At 42.7% G+C, this 17,890-nt stretch overlaps 1 long non-coding RNA gene across 1 annotated transcript; it reads left to right on the top strand.

The window, feature by feature from the left end:
- The first annotated feature begins 15,217 nt into the window (after positions 1 to 15,217).
- On the top strand, positions 15,218 to 17,257 carry LOC133563797 (uncharacterized). Its single transcript, XR_009809116.1, has 2 exons — positions 15,218 to 15,793; positions 16,643 to 17,257. It is a non-coding gene; the product is annotated as an uncharacterized LOC133563797 (long non-coding RNA).
- The last annotated feature ends 633 nt before the right edge of the window (positions 17,258 to 17,890 follow it).

The raw sequence follows: 17,890 nt of genomic DNA, 5'->3' as shown, positions 1-17,890 counted from the left end.
CATAAGTCGCTCCTGAGTATAAGTCGCACCCCCGGCCAAACTATGAAAAAAACTGCGACCTATAGTCCAAAAAATACGGTATACGCAGAATGAACTGCTGCTTGGGGTGCTATAGCTCGGTTGGTAGAGTGGCCGTGCCAGCAACTTAAGGGTTCCAGGTTCGATCCCCACTTCCGCCATCCTAGTCACTGCGTTTGTGTCCTTGGGCAAGACACTTTACCCACCTGCTCCCAGTGCCACCCATACTGGTTTAAATGTAATTTAGAGATTGGGTTTCACTATGTAAAAGCGCTTTGAGTCACCAGAGAAAAGCGCTATACAAATATAATTCACTTCACTTCCCGTCTTTAGAAGCGAGCAAGAAGAAATGGGTGAAACGTTGGAGCAGGCGCTAGACAAGAAAGTGCGATCTGCGTGACTTGTGGGTATAAATGTGGAACTTGGAGCCAAGCTATACGGACATGCTGTATACGGCGTGTTTACCCAAAGTCAACTTGAAAAAACTTCCCCAGCCAGCAGGAACAAACAGACACTTAAATATGGATCATGATACACGCAGCACGTCATGCCTGTTATTACAACTACATAGACTGTTGAACTAGCTGCGTAATAGAGTTGTACCTTATATCGGTACTGATAAAGTACCGCGGCACTAATCAATTAAAAACGGTACTATATTGCTTCTGAAAAATACCATTTGTTTTTTTTTCTCGGACATGACAGTGTGACATCACGTCATGATATTGTTCGTAATACGATCAGACACGCACATTAGGCAACGCACACGGACGGACGACTTACAAGCATAAACAGGGTTGGATATAGAAAAGGGTAAATGGAAGCATTTTGGCTTAAAATCAAATGATAAAGCTGAAACTATAAACACTAAAGACCCGCACTTGCCAGTCGTCAGCGAGCTAGCAGCTAACGTCCATCCGTAGTCAGCGGTGTTTTATCTACTTCTTAATCACTAATTCTGGCCACTATGTTTCTTACAAGTATCATTCCTGCAGGACAAGGAATAGCTAGAACTGCTTCACTCACACTGTACGCTGAATGTAGACAAATGCCATAGGTGGATCTTAGGACTGGGCAATATATCGATATATGCAATATATCGTGGGTTTGTCTGTGCGATATAGAAAATGACTATATCGTGATATTCGAGTATGCGTTCTCACACAGTTGCTTTTAGCTGCGGGCATTACACTACATGCTCTTCTCGCTGTTTCCTGTCTGCCCTTCTTACATACAGTAAGCGCACCTTCTTACAGTTGTATTTTGGTTTCATCTGACCACATGACATTCTCCCAATCCTCTGCTGTATCATCCATGTATCCATTTTGGTATAAACTGGAAGGACAGCTCCAGACTTGAGAAACTGATCAGGCGGGCCGGTTCTACAATCGGAATGAAACTGGACACACTGGTGACGGTGGCAGAGAAGAGGACTGTTGACAAACTAGTGAGCATCCTGGATGATGCCAGTCACACTCTGCATAGCGTTATCAGTAGCCAGAGGAGCCTGTTCAGTGCTAGACTGCTTCATCCCAAGTGCAGGACTAATAGACTCAAAAACTCCTTTGTCCCACACGCCATTAGACTGTACAACTCCTCTCTGCGGCGGGGGGCAGGGGGTACTAGGATGACAGGGGATGCAAAACAATAACAGTGCAATAGGTTTTCATAACATGGTCACTACTGCCCACTTTGTCTTGTTATATTCTTATTTTACTGTTATATTGTTATTCCCATTGTTGCTTTTTAGTTTTTATTCTTATTGTAATATTTCTCTATTTTGTTTCCATTTAAACCCCCATTATTTACTTTTTACTTTTATTTAAATTAATCTCAACTCTGTACACTGCTGCTGGAATTTTAATTTTCCTAAAGGAACTCTCCTGAAGGAATCAATAAAGTACTATCTATCTATCTATCTATCTATCTATCTATCTATCTAAACTCAACTCGTCGTGTTTGGAGGAAAAAGAATACTGAGTTGCATCCCAAGAACACCATACCTACTGTGAAGCATGGGGGTGGAAACATCATGCTTTGGGGCTGTTTTTCTGCTAAGGGGACAGGACGATTGATCCATAAGGAAAGAATGAATGGGGCCATGTTTTGTGAGATTTTGAGCCAAAACCACCTTCCATCAGTGAGAGCTTTGAATGGTTGACCAAATACTTATTTTCCACCATAATATACAAATACATTTCTACAATGTGAATTCCTGGATTTTTTTTTCCACATTCTGTCTCTCACAGATGAAGTGTACCTATGATGGAAATTACAGACCTCTGTCATCATTTTAAGTGGGAGAACTTGCACAATCGGTGGCTGACTAAATACTTTTTTGCCCCACTGTAGGTTGAAAAGGATTTGCAAATCATTTGATTCTGTTTTCATTTACGATTTACACAACATGCCAACTTCACTGATTTTGGGTTTTGTATAATTATTACTTTCAATGGTTGGCTTGTTGATTACATTGAGCATTCTTGTCACCTAACTACAGGCTCGTGTATTGTTCTAACATGAAGACTAGAGTGTACACATTAATGAAAATCTCCCCTGCCATCTTACTGCGACCCTCCAGGGAGTTCCGACCCACTTTTTAAGAAGCACAGAGTAAAATGCAAGTGCCACATTCTTCGATTACTTCCTGGGCTAACACAGACACACTTCTTCCCTTATTTAAAAGACTTACACGCCAACTGGATTTTTGCCCACAGCTCCTCTTTGGCCTGCCTGTAAAAATGTTTGGGCGGTGTGACATCCACCCCCACCACCCGCGGGCTCCAACCTGCAGGCAGCCGCAGGACAGCCCAAGCGGAGCTGTCTGCCACTCCTGTGCTTCATTAGGAAACAAAATATAAGGTTTCCACTCCATTAGGAATGACTTTAGGAGTGAAAGCACATAAGACGGCGACTCACCTCATCAACAATGCATTGCAATAACGTGCGGAGGATGAATGAGTCTAAGAGGAGAGGGAGAGCGAGGGAACGGCATTAGCTTGTGCACAATATCTTTGGAGTGGAGAAAGAAAAATCATTAATGCAATAAAATGTGGTCAGATTAATCAAATGGCTCCAACTCCTATGAAAATATTACAGGGGGAGAGTTTTCTATTACATCTAATGGTATCTAATCTAATAGTGGCAGTTAGAGGCTTGGTCCATCTATTTATTGTGAAACACAATTTGGAAAGTTTAAAGGGAAGCACTGAAGCATAGGCGTCAGGAACATAGGCGGAGATCTTGTGCAGCTATTTCCCCTTCCCGCGACTCATAAAAGCTTACCATTAAAGAGTGCAGGTCAAGGGATGAAACAGTGAAGAAAGGTGCTACGTAATTAGCGTGTAGTGTTGTCCAGATACCAACATTTTGGTACTTTTCGGTACTTTTCTACATAAAGGGGACCACAAAAAAATGCATTATTGTCCTTATTTTAACAAACAATCTCAGGGCACATTAAACATATGTTTCTTATTGCAAGTTTGTCCTTAAATAAAAAACTGAACATACAAGAAAACTTGTCTTTCAGTAGTAAGTAAACAAAGACTCCTAATTTAGTTGCTGACATATGCAGTGACATATTGTGTCATTTTCCATTCTATTATGTTGTCAAGTTGCACATAATAAATTATTAATCGATTTGTTCATTTACTGTTAATATCTGCTTACTTTCTCTTTTAACATGCCCTATCCACCTACTCAGTGGCCTAGGGGTTAGAGTGTCCGCCCTGAGATCGGTAGGTTGTGAGTTCAAACCCCGGCCGAGTCATACCAAAGACTATAAAAATGGGACCCATTGCCTCCCTGCTAGGCACTCCGCATCAAGTGGCTGGAATTGGGGGTTAAATCACCATAAATGATTCCCGGGCACGGAACCGCTGCTGCCCACTGCTCCCCTCACTTCCCAGGGGGTGAACAAGGGGATGCAGAGGACAAATTTCACCACACCTAGTGTGTGACAATCATCAATCAATCAATCAATGTTTATTTATATAGCCCCAAATCACAAATGTCTCAAAGGACTGCACAAATCATTACGACTACAACATCCTCGGAAGAACCCACAAAAGGGCAAGGAAAACTCACACCCAGTGGGCAGGGAGAATTCACATTCAGTGGGACGCCAGCGACAATGCTGACTATGAGAAACCTTGGAGAGGACCTCAGATGTGGGCAACCCCCCCCCCTTGGTACTTTAACTTAATTACACTTCTGTTAAAATGTAACAATCATTTATTCTTCTCTAGTTTGATACTTTACATTAGTTTTGGATGATACCACAAATTTGGGTATCAATCCGATACCAAGTAGTTACAGTAGGGCTGGCCGATATATCGATATACTCGATATATCGCCGGTCTGTCTGTGCGATATAGAAAATGACTATATCGTGATATTCGAGCATACATTCTCATGCAGTTGCTTTTAGCTGCTAGCATTACACTACAGGCTCTTCCCACTCTTTCCTGTCTCTCCTCACAGACAGCAAGCGCACCTTACATACGTCACATACGTCACATACGTATACACCCTCGCGGAGCAAAAGGTAGCAACATGTACGGGAGAAAGAAGGTGCCAATCTGGTAACAAATGTAGGAAGAATTAATTCCCAAGAAAAACAGCAGGGGGTCCGTCCTCTGGCGGTGGTTTGGCTTCAAGCGGGAATACTTTATGTCGAATAGACAACTTTAATTTTAGATTAGATTAGATAGTACTTTATTTACTATCTAATCTAATCTAAAATTAAAGTTTGTCAAGTGTGGGGCAAAAGCGTTGCTAAAAAAAATAGCATTACTGCTAATATGTAGCATCATTTGAAAAGTCACCTGCTAGAAAATGAAGAGTGCTTACTCCGTATTTAAATATCTCCATTCGGTGCCACACGCCCACACCGTCAAAATGCCGAGACAAACATTTCCAGATCAACACCGTATGAAAAAAATAGTCAACAACAAAAAGAGATGATGTCCGCAGTATGCTACCACAATTCAAAGGACATACACTATTTGATTTCCTATTATGCAGCTCATTTGTATTTGACAGTTATTGAAATATTTTGTGTGACATCATGCACAAAAGCTGCCACCTTATCGTGGTAGAGGAGTTTGCGTGTCCCAATGATCCTAGGAGCTGTGTTGTCCGGGGGCTTTATGCCCCCTGGTAGGGTCTCACAAGGCAAACAGGTGTTAGGTGAGGGATCAAACAAAGAGCAGCTCGAAGACCTTTATGAAGAAGAAAAAGCATGGACCCAGATTTCCCTCGCCCAGACGCGGGTCACCGGGGCCCCCCCCTGGAGCCAGGCCCGGAGGTGGGGCACGATGGCGAGCGCCTGGTGGCCGGGCCTGTTCCCATGGGGCCCGGCCGGGCACAGCCCGAAGAGGCAACGTGGGTCACCCCTCCAATGGGCTCACCACCCATAGCAGGGGCCATAGAGGTCGGGTGCATTGTGAGCTGGGCGGCAGCCGAAGGCAGGGCACTTGGCGGTCCGATCCTCGGCTACAGAAGCTAGCTCTTGGGACGTGGAACGTCACCTCACTGGGGGGGGAAAGAGCCTGAGCAAGTGCGCAAAGTCGAGAAGTTCCGGCTGCATATAGTCGGACTCACTTCGACGCACAGCAAGGGCTCTTAAACCACTTGTCTCGAGAGGGACTGGACCCTCTTCCACTCTGGCGTTGCGGGCAGTGAGGCGACGGGCTGGGGTGGCAATTCTTGTTGCCCCCCGGCTCAAAGCCTGCACGTTGGAGTTCAACCCGGTGGACGAAAGGGTAGCCTCCCTCGGCCTTCGGGTAGGGGGACGGGTCCTGACTGTTGTTTGTGCTTACGCACCAAACAGCAGTTAAGAGTACCCACCCTTTTTGGGAACACTCGAGGGAGCACTGGAAAGTGCTCCCCCGGGTGATTCCCTTGTCCTACTGGGGGACTTCAACGCTCACGTTGGCAGCGACAATGAAACCTGGAGAGGCGTGATTGGGAAGAATGGCCGCCCGGATCTGAACCCGAGTGTTGTTTTGTTATTGGACTTTTGTGCTCGTCACAGTTTGTCCATAACAAACACCATGTTCAAACATAAGGGTGTCCATATGTGCACTTGGCACCAGGACACCCTAGGCCGCAGTTCCATGATCGACTTTGTAGTTTTGTCATCGGATTTGCGGCCTTATGTTTTGGACACTCGGGTGAAGAGAGGGGGTGGAGCTTTGGCCGCGATGGTGGGGGAGGATGCCGGACAGACCTGGGAGGCCCAAACGCATTGTGAGGGTCTGCTGGGAACGTCTGGCAGAGTCTCCTGTCAGAGAAAGTTTCAATTCCCACCTCCGGAAGAACTTTGAACATGTCACAAGGGAGGTGCTGGACATTGAGTCCGAGTGGACCATGTTCCGCACCTCTATTGTCGAGACGGCTGATCGGAGCTGTGGCCGCAAGGTAGTTGGTGCCTGTCGGGGCGGCAATCCTTAAACCCCTTGGTGCACACCAGCGGTGAGGGATGCCGTCAAGCTGAAGAAGGAGCCCTATCGGGTCCTTTTGGCTCATAGGACTCCGGAGGCAGTGGACAGGTACCGACAGGCCAAGCTGTGTGCAGCTTCAGCGGTCGCGGAGGCAAAAACTCGGACATGGGAGGAGTTCGGGGAAGCCATGGAAAACGACTTCCAGACGGCTTGGAAGCGATTCTGGACCACCATACGCCGCCTCAGGAAGGGGAAGCAGTGCACTATCAACACCGTGTAGGGTGCGGATGGTGTTCTGCTGACCTCAACTGCGGATGTTGTGGATAGGTGGAAGGAATACTTCGAAGACCTCCTCAATCCCACCAACACGTCTTCCTATGAGGAAGCAGTGCCTGGGGAATCTGTGGTGGACTCTCCTATTTCTGGGGCTGAGGTCGCTGAAGTAGTTAAAAAGCTCCTCGGTAGCAAGGCCCCAGGGGTGGATGAGATCCGCCCGGAGTTTCTCAAGGCTCTGGATGCTGTGGGGCTGTCTTGGTTGACAAGACTCTGCAGCATCGTGTGTACATCGGGGGCGGTACCTCTGGATTGGCAGACCGGGGTGGTGGTTCCTCTCTTTAAGAAGGGGGACCGGAGGGTGTGTTCCAGCTATCGTGGGATCACACTCCTCAGCCTTCCCGGTAAGGTTTATTCAGGTTTACTGGAGAGGAGGCTACGCTGGATAGTCGAACCTCGGATTCAGGAGGAACAGTGTGGTTTTCGTCCTTGTCGTGGAACTGTGGACCAGCTTTATACTCTTGGCAGGGTTCTTGAGGGTGCATGAGAGTTTGCCCAACCAGTCTACATGTGCTTTGTGGACTTGGAGAAGGCATTCGACCGTGTCCCTCGGGAAGTCCTGTGGGGAGTGCTCAGAGAGTATGGGGTATCGGACTGTCTTATTGTGGCGGTCCGCTCCCTGTACGATCAGTGCCAGAGCTTGGTCCGCATTGCCGGTAGTAAGTCCAACACATTTCCAGTGAGGGTTGGACTCCGCCAAGGCTGTCCTTTGTCACTGATTCTGTTCATTACTTTTATGGACAGAATTTCTCGGCGCAGTCAAGGCATTGAGGGGTTCCGGTTTGGTGACCGCAGGATTAGGTCTCTGCTTTTTGCAGATGATGTGGTCCTGATGGCTTCATCTGACCGGGATCTTCAGCTCTCACTGGATCGGTTTGCAGCAGAGTGTGAAGCGACCGGAATGAGAATCAGCACCTCCAAGTCCGAGTCCATGGTTCTTGCCCGGAAAAGGGTGGAATGCCATCTCCGGGTTGGGGAGGAGACCCTGCCCCAAGTGGAGGAGTTCAAATACCTAGGAGTCTTGTTCACGAGTGAGGGAAGAGTGGATCGTGAGATCGACAGGCGGATCGGTGCGGCGTCTTCAGTAATGCGGACGTTGTACCGATCTGTAGTGTTGAAGAAGGAGCTGAGCCGGAAGGCAAAGCTCTCAATTTACCCTTCGATCTACGTTCCCATCCTCACCTATGGTCATGAGCTTTGGGTCTTGACCGAAAGGATACGATCACGGGTACAAGCGGCCGAAATGAGTTTCCTCCGCCGTGTGGCGGGGCTCTCCCTTAGAGATAGGGTGAGAAGCTCTGCCATCCGGGAGGAACTCAAAGTGAAGCCGCTGCTCCTTCACATCGAGAGGAGCCAGATGAGGTGGTTCGGGCATCTGGTCAGGATGCCACCCGAACGCCTCCCTAGGGAGGTGTTTAGGGCACGTCCAACCGGTAGGAGGCCACGGGGAAAACCCAGGACACGTTGGGAAGACTATGTCTCCCGGTTGGCCTGGGAACGCCTCGAGAACCCCCGGGAAGAGCTGGACGAAGTGGCTGGGGAGAGGGAAGTCTGGGTTTCCCTGCTTAGGTTGTTGCCCCCGCGACCCGACCTCGGATAAGCGGAAGAAGATGGATGGATGGATGGATCATGCACAAAAGTGCACTCTATTTGTTTTAAACTATTGTATTGGCGTTCTGTACAAAAAGTGTTTGATATGTCAGCTTAGTGACATCATGCACAAAAGTGCACTCATAGCTTGTTTTAAAATGTCTCTGACAATCTTGCACTTTCTGTTTTAGAAATGACATGAATGTTTGTGCCACAGCTTAATAACTGTTTAATAAATACAGTTTTGCTAAACTGACTTAGTTGTGAAAGTTTAAAATGAGCATATATTAATGCAGAACGAACAAGAATGTTTTAATGTAGACACATAGAATCATATTACTGCTGTGATTATAAGTATCAAGTGTTCATTCAAGGCCAAGGCAAAATATCGAGATATATATTGTGTATTGTGACATGGCCTAAAAATATCGAGATATTAAAAAAAAGGCCATATCGCCCAGCCCTAAGTTCCAAGATCATACATTGGTCATATTCAAAGTCCTCATGTGTCCAGAGACTTATTTCATGAGTTCAAAAACATAATACTCATTTTAAAAAATGAAAGAAGATGTGACGATAAAAAATATCGACGAAATCATAGTCATATCGACTAGATACGCTCCTGTACTGGTATCAATACAGTGGACGTCAAGTGTAGATCCACCAATGGCGTTTGTTTACATTATGACGGGGGTGAGCTACGGTGTGTATTGAAGCATGTTTAGCCATTCTTTGTCCTGCAGGGATGATACTTGTAAGAAACTTACTTCATCTGTCTACACACTGTCTCTGCTTGTAAGTACTCTGTGATTGTGGGCTGCCGAACATGCTCCTCTGCTTGTAAACCAGCAATGACACAACGTGACGACAACAGTGGCACGGGAGGGTGGTGGAACGGTATCTTCCAGAGGCGGTATAGTACCGAACATGATTCATTAGTATGGCGGTACTATACTAATACCGGTATACCGTACAACCCTATTAGCATGTCAAAATCAAAACAACCTACTCGGACCAAATCACCCTGACTGGTGGGCGTGTTTGGATGCCATTAACCGAAGGAAAATACACAAATGTTAATAGAGTCTTCCACATACAGACGAGGAGATGAAGCACAATTTTAATTTCACAGTGCATTTTCACTAACCGCCAGGTTGCATGGAAATGAATGTCTGCCCGAACAAACATTTATAGAGAGAGAGAGAGAGAGAGAGAGACGGAGAGATAAAGAGGAATAGAGAGAGAACAAACGACGACCCTTGTATCTTGAAAGAATTAGAGAAAAGCATCATTCAAGCCTCTGTGAAGGATCTCATTTTCAATTAAAATCTCATTTGCTTGTAAGCTGAAGTGAAATCATGTTGTGAATTAGCACGTGGATTTACATATTGGGAAGTGTGCCAGTTTGCTCCACTTTACCTTAAAGATGGATTCTTTAACAACAAAAAAGGCATTGATGGCACGGGAGCAATGATGCGTGCGGGTGAGGAAACATTTACCAACATCCAGCTACAATCTACAACTGGATTGTGAACCAGCGAGTGGGAACGTTTTCTTTACTCATGCAGAGAAGAAAGAAATTAGTTTCTGCAAAGTTTCGGATAAAATGGAAAAAGGTCACAAGGACTTTTTCAACACTGTATGAATTACTGGTGCCTAAAAATACAAATAAAAATAGGGTTTAATATTGATATTGTTTTTGATATTATTCATTTGTGCTTGACTATTGCTCTTTTGATTGTTATTGTTTAGTGTTGGAATTATTACTTTGTATTATTTTGTTGGACTGATTCATTAAAATAAAGAAGAAATAAAAAAATATTTAATTGTAGGGTGCCTACCATATTCACTTATATCTCATATCAGTCACTGGGACATAGTTGTACTAATGCTGTCAAATTATTAAATGTTTTTAATCACATTAATTACACTTTTGAATTAGGATTAATCATGGGTTAATACTTGTTTTGTGGTCATGTTCTGTTTGGTTTTGGACTCACTCTGCAATCTTGTTTGTTTTGTCACCAAGACAACTCATTAGTTTCACCTGTTATGTGTTCACGACTCACGCACCTGTCAATCATTGCACCACTATTCGAGCCTGTAGTTGTCAGGCAGTCAGCCTGGCGACATCACCTTCTACACACTCCTGATTGCTCACTTCTTGCCATAGTTTCATGCTTTTCACGTCACAGAAAGTGTAGTTTTGTTTCATGTCCTTAGTCTGTTTATGTGTTAGTTTTGTTTTCTTAGCCAAGTTTTGAACCTCTGCAGAGAGCGCCTTTCGTTTGTTCCTGCGTTAAGTGTGTTCCCCGCCTTGTGCGCGCCCTTTTGTTTGGTACTGTTTGAGTGATTAATTAAAATATGTCAGTACCTTCACGCCATATCCGGTCCAGTCGATTTGCACCACAGGAAAACGAACCTCACTAAACTCCACGTCATGACATGCTTGCATAATTTTTAAAAATAACTAAAAAACTACCCCAATATTTTGGGTAATGGAACATGCGCGGACGAAATAAAATACGTGATGAATCTGCGTATAAAAAAGATTAATGGGGTAATTTTTTGTGATTAGCTTTTTTCCCACATTTTCAGGATTCAGGATGCTTTATTATTATCCATTCTTTAACACAGGCCCGGGCAATTATTTTGACTCGGTGGCCACATTTAAAGAAAAAAATGTTTTAAGGACACTAATAAAAAACCTCACAATTATATCTGATTGAATGCTAAAAAAGTTATGACGGACCGCCTTAAAAAACGTAATGGAATTTTAACTTTTTCTATGAAGGATAAAACACTGAATAGTAACAAAATATGAATGTTACACCCCTTTTCGATCGACGTATTTTAAAATCGAGTGGAACGTGACCAAAATGTAACCAACAGTGAAATATGAACGCGAAAGGTATAAAATAAACCCACCTACAATCTGATACATCTGATATATCACTGAGCTTTAGAACTTTGTTTTGAAAATCTCCTTCCGCGTCCGTGGAAAAGCTTCCCACCCAGACTGCTGGTGCCTCGTCTGAGCTGCTGTGACGTAGATTACCATAATAAATTATTAGATGACCATAGTATCTAATTAGATTACCATAGTAACTACACACACCATTTCCATATGAGTTGGGAAATTGTGTTGGATGTAAATATAAACGGAATACAATGATTTGCAAATCATTTTCAACCCATATTCTGTTGAATATGCTACAAAGACAACATATTTGATGTTCAGACTGATAAACATATTTTTTTTTAAATAATCATTAACTTTAGAATTTGATGCCAGCAACACGTGACAAAGAAATTGGGAAAGGTGGCAATAAATACTGATAAAGTTGAGGAATGCTCATCAAACACTTATTTGGAACATCCCACAGGTGTGCAGGCTAATTGGGAACAGGTGGGTGCCATGATTGAATATAAAAACAGCTTCCCAAAAAATGCTCAGTCTTTCACAAGAAAGGATGGGGCGAGGTACATATCTTTGTCCACAACTGCGTGAGCAAATAGTCAAACAGTTTAAGAACAATGTTTCTCAAAGTGCAATTGCAAGAAATGTAGGGATTTCAATATCTACGGTCCATAATATCATCGAAAGGTTCAGAGAATCTGGAGGAATCACTCCACGTAAGCGGCATGGCCGGAAACCAACATTGAATGACCGTGACCTTCAATCCCTCAGACGGCACTGTATCAAAAACCGACATCAATCTCTGAAGAATATCACCACAGGGGCTCAGAAACACTTCAGAAAACCACTGTTACTAAATACAGTTTGTCGCTACATCTGTAAGTGCAAGTTAAAGCTCTACTATGCAAAGCGAAAGCCATTTATCAACAACATCCAGAAACGCCACCGGCTTCTCTGGGCCTGAGATCATCTAACATAGAATGATGCAAAGTGGAAAATAGTTCTGTGTTCTGACGATTCCACATTTCAAAATTTTTGGGAAATATTCGACGTCGTGTTATCCGGACCAAAGTGGAAGCGAACCATCCAGATTCTTATCGACGCAAAGTTCAAAAGCCAGCATCTGTGATGGTATGGGGGTGCATTAGTGCCCAAGGCATGGGTTACTTACACATCTGTGAAGGCACCATTAATGCTGAATGGTACATACAAGTTTTGGAACAACATATGCTGCCATCGAAGTGCCGTCTTTTTCATGGACGCCCCTGCTTATTTCAGCAAGAAAATGCTAAAACACATTCAGCACGTGTTACAACAGCGTGACTTCATAAAAAAAAGGGTGCGGGTACTTTCCTGGCCCGCCTGCAGTCCAGACCTGGGACTCAAACCTGGCTATTACGTATTCCAACCATTCTGCAATGTTGGATGCTGAATGTCTTTCCTCTACTGGCATGGTCGTAAGGCAGATTGACTTTATGTTCCATTCGTTTCCAATGTAGTGGCACGTATTGCCAAGGTAGGCTTCCGTGGCTACACTGGTCCACACATCAGTAGTGAGAGCAATTTTGCTCCGGGTGGCTTTTATGTCAGTCTACACAGCATGGAATGTCTGCTCATACTTCCTCTCCATCAGTTTGGTTAAAATTGGGTCCTCGAGGGAAGAGTGTAACCAGGATTGAGGACGTGAATCATTTGTATAAAACCTTCATCCTCCACCATTGATAGTGGCCTCATGTCTGTTATCAACATATTCAAGATAGCATCAGTCAATGCAGCCGCTTGCAGTGGTGTGCGCACCTTCCTTTGTACCAAGCCGCTAATGCTGGCTTGTTTCTTTCTGAAATGAGAGAAATCATATAATGAACGTACATAGTAGCATCATTTACATGTAACTCAATACATACCCAGTTGATTTTATTAATAATTTCTGACGTAAAAGACAAATACGCCACCACATAAAAAAAAAAAACAGCTACATTTAATAAATGGACATTGGGGTTGCAGAATACACCAAAAATAACACAGACATGTAACTCATGAGATCAGAACCTAATCAGATATTGTACATATTTCTGTTGTGAATAATAAAGGATTCACTTTAGGCTGCCTGTCAATAATAGCATGAAATATTCCGGCACCTTCATAACGTTTAGTTGTACTAAAGTGTCACTCAAATCTAAATATATTTATATTATATTTATATATATATATATATATATATTTATGTACGGCTACATTGATTCATTATGAAACCAACCTGAGATATTTCTGTCCGTTACGTTTAATTCCATATTTGTCATTGTGCGTTTTCTTTCTCAAAACTGAGTCAAATGTGCCGTAGACACATTATCTGCCCCGCGTTGCAACAAAGGGATAACATTAACGTTACTCACAAAAAGCTGAACTTATGAATGCCTGTTGCCGCTCATAACAACACAGAAAATGAAGACGTTACACTATCCAAAACGTTCCTGACACTCTGAAAGTTAATACACAAAAGTTGCTGCTGCGCTTCCTGAAAAAAATCTCCTCGTTAACAAAATATTAAAAACACACAAAGAAGGACACAACGGATCAATGTACTCGGACTATGGACTGAAAAAGTTATGTACCGTGAGTTCTCTTCATGCATGGATCCAACATGCTGCAGGTGTTCCCGAAGCGATGTAAGAGAATTTAAGTCCCTACCTTTAGTCAAAAGTGATTTATGACCCCCCATAAAACAATGATTTATGACCCTCAAGGTCAAAGGTCAATGATTTATGAGGGGTCAAGTTCAAAGGTTAATGATTTATGAGGGGGTCAAGGTTAAAGGTCAAGGTTAAAGGTCAGGTTCAAATGTCAGGTTCAAATGTCAAGGTCAAGTGGGTGTGGCTTACCCGGAAGAGGGTGGAGTTAAGACCTGCGGTGGGAGTGGTTAAACCAGGAATAGGGTGGAGTTTTAAACAGAAAGAGGGCAGAGTTAAGACCTGCGGTGGGAGTGGTTAAACCAGGAAGAGGGTGGAGTTAAGACCTGACAGGGAACAGAGGAGGGTTCAGTTTTTTTAAGAAAGCAATGTCATCTGAGCAGCATGTGACCATATATTTGATAGTTTAAATGTTTACGATCGTTTGAAACAACTTCCAGATTTCGATGTATTGATGGCTGGGAATGTTACGTGTGGAGATGTGGACACGCACGCACTTCACACACACACACACACACACACACACACACACACACACACACACACACACACACACACACACACACACACACACACATTCGTACGCACTGTTATTACCATGTTATTAGACATTGTCTTAGTCATTATTTGGAGCTTTATACGTTAGCGTAAAGACTTTGTTCGATTCGGTCATGATTAGTGAAACGCCTGTTTCGATTGATAAAAATAATAAAACTTACATTGACGCTCCGCAAAAAAGTCGAGTGTTTCTAAATCGTATTCAGTTTTCAGCTAAAAGAAAGAAGAGACGGAAGCCCTTTCTCGATATTTTCATCGTTATCTACCGTGGATTGGGAAGTTTTTGGTGGACACGCACACACGCACACACACGCACACACACACACACTTCACACACACACACACACACACACACACACACGCACACACACACACACACACACACACACACACACACACACACGCACACATTCGTACGCACTGAAACAACTTCCGTACCTCACGAAAACATATTTAAACAGATGGAAAAAACTATCGCAGAACACAGTGTCACGTAGCAACTGGTCTTTACGGTCGTTTGAATCAACAGGTCAGTTTGGGGGACAAAAGGAGGGTTCAGTTTTTACTGACTTCCCATCTGACAGTTTAAATGTTTATGACCGTTTGAATCAACAGGACACGCACGCACACACACACACACGCACGCACACACACACACACACACACACACATACACACACACACGCACACACACACACACACACACACACACACACACCATTACCTCTGCTTTACCATGTTATTAGACATTGGTTTAACTCCATTTAAGCATTTAAACGTTAAAAGCATTGCACTTGTACGACGTTGTAATACTTTTTTTTTACCAGCCGATGACGACGAAGTGAAAGACGATGAACTTTGCTTAAACAGTCTTACAAAGTTGGAAGATGATTATCGAGGTGTGTTTAAACCTTCGAATTATTTAATATTGTGTGTATTCATTATTTTGTTTTATAGAGGATTTGCCGTAAGATCCTAACGCGATCGTTTTAACACAATCGCAGTCTGGTGAGTCAAATGATTCTCATTTTACAAGAAAAAAAACATGCGGTATACGATACATATATACATATATTTACTTACATCTCCGGCTCGCTGGTCTCCCTTAAAGCTGGCGGGTCCGTCAACGGCCGTTCCAGGCAGAGGAGAAGGCTTGATTGTGCCAAAGACTCCAGACATCGAATCCTTGCTCCGAGGGGAAATCATCGAAAACGACGGTGAATGTCCAACAGGCACCCGCTGTAAGTTTTTCTCGTTTTCTGTAAGCTTTTTTAAGATTCTCAGGAGCTTTAAAGAGCTCCTCTCATTCCAATGTCTTTCGCTCAAATGAATTTCGCGCCTAAGGGGAATGGGCGGGGACTGATTCCGGAGGTGGGCGGTTGTTTCCGCCAAGCAACCTTCTGGTGTGCATTAGCGTCACTTACTGAAATGGAGTGTGGACCAAGATGGATCCCTACTCTATATTCTTTTATTTAACCCAATGTTTTTTAAATACGTGTATAATGCTTTATATCCTCTATGTGTTGTGAATTCCATCCTACAATATCTTCCAAGGAACCCAAAGAAATGTTACCACACCTCCCGCTTTATTTATTCTATAGATTGCCTGAACTATTTCATAAACTAAATCTTGTCTTGTTTCTGATGCTATGTTTTTTATGCTCATCAATGCACTGTTGGACTGCGAGCACACAACTACTTTCCTTGCTTTGTTTTCCTCTATCCAGTTAACTGCCATATAAATTGCTACCAATTCCCCGTAAAAACAGATAGTTTATCACTGATTATTTTATTTAATACTATGTTTCCTTGTGGGATAACTGCTACAGCTCTTACCTTTATTTTTTTTTATATAGTTTTTGATGCATCCGTATATATCATATCTCAATCCATTTTTCTATCCGGTAACTATTTAAATTTCTATTCTTTAGTAATTGCATGTTTTCTTTTGGGTTATCAAACATCCACGGTGGTATTGCAGGCATTGGTACTGTAGGACTAACTTTAATATTGTCAATTTTAACTTTATTACATATGTCTCCTATAATCCACCCAAAACTATTCTTTTTTGTTTTCTCTTTTCTTGGCAGATTGGTAACACTGGACAAGTCGGATATCCTTGCTTGGATCCTTTTAAAGTTGCCCGATAAACTGCTGAGAGTTGATCTCTCCTCTTGTCCAAAGGTTTTTCGTTCATTTTTACTTGTAATACTGCCACTAGGGTTGATGTAGTAGCTCCACAACATAACCTTAAAGCCTGTGACTGGATCCGGTCTATTTTCCCAAGTCATGTTTTTGAAGCAGATTGGTAAATAATGCATCCGTAATCAATAACAGATGGAATTAAAGTTATAAATATATACATGTATTGTTTTCAACGTTAACCTATCAGCCCCCCAATCATTACCCCTCAAAGACCTCATTATATTTAACACCTTTTTACTTTTTCCCCTATTTTTTTATTTTCCGGAAGGAACACTCCTGAAGGAATAAATAAAGTACTATCTAATCTAATCTAATCAAATCTATTTTGCTGATGTGGGTTGACTAGTTCATATTTTTATCAAACCATATTCCTAAATATTTAAATACTTGTACCTCTTCTATATTTTCACCTTAGAGTTTTTATTTGGAGCTTGTTTGGTACTTTTGTCTTTGTAAAATGTATGACTTTTGTCTTTCCAACAGAGAATCTTAAACCTCAAGCCGTTCCCCAGTCTTGAACATTATTTACCACTTTGTTAGTTTTTTGATTATTTCTTTTGACTCTAAATAATATACTAGTCTTTCATTAATCTTTTTTTTTTTCCATTACTTTTCCCCAAATTTATAATTTCCTGCCTCTTCCGGGTCTTACCCTGACTTGCATATTGGAATTGTTACCACTAATTTTCCCCTCTGCCGGTCATTCTCCTTCTTCATATATCCTGTCATATCATTTCAAGACCACTTCTTTGACGATGCCACCTAAGTTTTTGATCATTTGATAACCCGCTAGGTCTTTCCCCGGTGACGTATTTTTAACCTTTTTCAAAATTCGAACCATTTCATTCAAAGAAAATGTCATATCCATAGTGTTGGTAAAGCTATTAACGTTGTCTTCCATCATTTCCCCAATATTTAAACTCATTGTTTTTTCTCTCTTTTGTTTTTCCACATTTCTCAAATTATCATTACCGTGCACTTTAACAAATGTTTTTGCTAAAGGTTCTGCTGTTTCTTTACCCGTGACTACATCTTCTTTGATAAATGTGGCACATCATCCTCTTTACCCTTCATTCCTATCTTTACGAATCGTTATATATCCTTTTATTATAAAGTTTAATTTTGGCTTCAGC

This window comes from Nerophis ophidion, linkage group LG12, assembly GCF_033978795.1.
Source record: "Nerophis ophidion isolate RoL-2023_Sa linkage group LG12, RoL_Noph_v1.0, whole genome shotgun sequence".
Taxonomy (NCBI): Eukaryota; Metazoa; Chordata; class Actinopteri; order Syngnathiformes; family Syngnathidae; genus Nerophis; species Nerophis ophidion.
The sequence above is the reverse complement of the archived record's forward strand: the minus strand, read 5'-3'. Positions and strand labels throughout refer to the sequence as shown.